The following is a 3,030-nucleotide window of genomic DNA, read 5'->3' as shown; positions in this document are numbered from 1 at the left end:
CGGTCAGACCGCATAACAACATACGTTGTTCCCTTTGTCATCGGTATGTTACTTGCCCGAGATTCGATCGTCGGTATCTCGATACCTAGTTCAATCTCGTTACCGGCAAGTCTCTTTACTCGTTCCGTAATACATCATCCCGCAACTAACTCATTAGTCACAATGCTTGCAAGGCTTATAGTGATGTGCATTACCGAGTGGGCCCAGAGATACCTCTCCGACAATCGGAGTGACAAATCCTAATCTCGAAATACGCCAACCCAACAAGTACCTTTGGAGACACCTGTAGAGCACCTTTATAATCACCCAGTTACGTTGTGACGTTTGGTAGCACACAAAGTGTTCCTCCGGTAAACGGGAGTTGCATAATCTCATAGTCATAGGAACATGTATAAGTCATGAAGAAAGCAATAGCAACATACTAAACGATCGGGTGCTAAGCTAATGTAATGGGTCATGTCAATCACGCATTCTCCTAATGAGGTGATCCCGTTAATCAAATGACAACTCATGTCTATGGCTAGGAAACATAACCATCTTTGATTAACGAACTAGTCAAGTAGAGGCATACTAGTGACACTTTGTTTGTCTATGTATTCACACATGTATTATGTTTCCGGTTAATACAATTCTAGCATGAATAATAAACATTTATCATGATATAAGGAAATATATAATACTTTATTATTGCCTCTAGGGCATATTTCCTTCAGTCTCCCACTTGCACTAGAGTCAATAATCTAGATTACATAGTAATGATTCTTACACCCATGGAGTCTTGGTGCTGATCATGTTTTGCTCGTGGAAGAGGCTTAGTCAATGGATCTGCTACATTCAGATCCGTATGTATCTTGCAAATTTCTTTGTCTCCCACCTAGACTAAATCCCGGATGGAATTGAAGCGTCTTCTGATGTGCTTGGTTCTCTTGTGAAATCTGGATTCCTTTGCTAAGGCAATTGCACCAGTATTATCACAAAAGATTTTCATTGGTCCCGATGTACTAGGTATGACACCTAGATCGGTTATGAACTCCTTCATCCAGACTCCTTCATTCGCTGCTTCCGAAGCAGCTATGTATTCCGCTTCACACGTAGATCCCGCCACGACACTTTGCTTGGAACTGCACCAACTGACAGCTCCACCGTTCAATGTAAATACATATCCGGTTTGCGATTTCGAATCGTCCGGATCAGTGTCAAAGCTTGCATCAACGTAACCATTTACGATGAGCTCTTTGTCACCTCCATATACGAGAAACATATCCTTAGTCCTTTTCAGGTATTTCAGGATGTTCTTGACCGCTGTCCAGTGATCCACTCCTGGATTACTCTGGTACCTCCCTGCTAAACTTATAGCCAGGGACACATCAGGTCTGGTACACAACATTGCATACATGATAGAGCCTATGGCTGAAGCATAGGGAACATCTTTCATCTTCTCTCTATCTTCTGCAGTGGTCGGGCATTGAGTCTTACTCAATCTCACACCTTGTAGTACAGGCAAGAACCCTTTCTTTGCTTGATCCATTTTGAACTTCTTCAAAACTTTGTCAAGGTATGTGCTTTGTGAAAGTCCAATTAAGCACCTTGATCTATCTCTATAGATCTTAATGCCTAATATATATGCAGCTTCACCGAGGTCTTTCATTGAAAAACTCTTATTCAAGTATCCCTTTAAGCTATCCAGAAATTCAATATCATTTCCAATCAGTAATATGTCATCCACATATAATATCAGAAATGCTATCGAGCTCCCACTCACTTTCTTGTAAATACAGGTTTCTCCAAAAGTCTGTAAAAACCAAATGCTTTGATCACACTATCAAAGCGTTTATTCCAACTCCGAGAGGCTTGCACCAGTCCATAAATGGATCGCTGGAGCTTGCACACTTTGTTAGCTCCCTTTGGATCGATAAAACCTTCCGGTTGTATCATATACAACTCTTCTTCCAGAAATCCATTCAGGAACGCAGTTTTGACATCCATTTGCCAAATTTCATAATCATAAAATGCGGCAATTGCTAACATGATTCGGACAGACTTAAGCATCGCTACGGGTGAGAAGGTCTCATCGTAGTCAATTCCTTGAACTTGTCGAAAACCTTTCGCAACAAGTCGAGCTTTATAGACAGTAACATTACCATCAGCGTCAGTCTTCTTCTTGAAGATCCATTTATTTTCAATGGCTTGCCGACCATCGGGCAAGTCAACCAAAGTCCATACTTTGTTCTCATACATGGATCCCATCTCGGATTTCATGGCTTCAAGCCATTTTTTGGAATCTGGGCTCACCATCGCTTCTTCATAGTTCATGGGTTCGCCATGGTCTAGTAACATGACCTCCAGAACAGGATTACCGTACCACACTGGTGCGGATCTTGATCTAGTTGACCTACGAAGTTCAGTAATAACTTGATCTGAAGTTTCATGATCATTATCATTAACTTCCTCACTACTTGGTGTAGGTGTCGCAGAAACTGATCTCTGCGATGATCTACTTTCCAATAAGGGAGCAGGTACAGTTACCTCATCAAGTTCTACTTTCCTCCCACTCACATCTTTCGAGAGAAACTCCTTCTCCAGAAAGGATCCATTTCTAGCAACAAATATCTTGCCTTCGGATCTGTGATAGAAGGTGTACCCAACGGTCTCCTTTGGGTATCCTATGAAGACACATTTCTCCGATTTAGGCTCGAGCTTATCAGGTTGAAGTTTCTTCACATAAGCATCGCAACCCCAAACTTTAAGATACGACAACTTTGGTTTCTTGCCAAACCATAGTTCAAAAGGCGTCGTCTCAACGGATTTCGATGGTGTCCTATTTAGAGTGAATGCAGCCGTCTCTAAAGCATAACCCCAAAACGATAGCGGTAAATCAGTAAGAGACATCATAGATCGCACCATATCTAGTAAAGTGCGATTACGACGTTCAGACACACCATTATGCTGTGGTGTTCCGGGTGGCGTGAGTTGCGAAACTATTCCGCATTGTTTCAAATGTAGACCAAACTCGTAACTCAAATATTCTCC

This window comes from Triticum aestivum, chromosome 2D (assembly GCF_018294505.1).
Source record: "Triticum aestivum cultivar Chinese Spring chromosome 2D, IWGSC CS RefSeq v2.1, whole genome shotgun sequence".
NCBI classification, from domain to species: Eukaryota; Viridiplantae; Streptophyta; class Magnoliopsida; order Poales; family Poaceae; genus Triticum; species Triticum aestivum.
The sequence above is the reverse complement of the archived record's forward strand: the minus strand, read 5'-3'. Positions refer to the sequence as shown.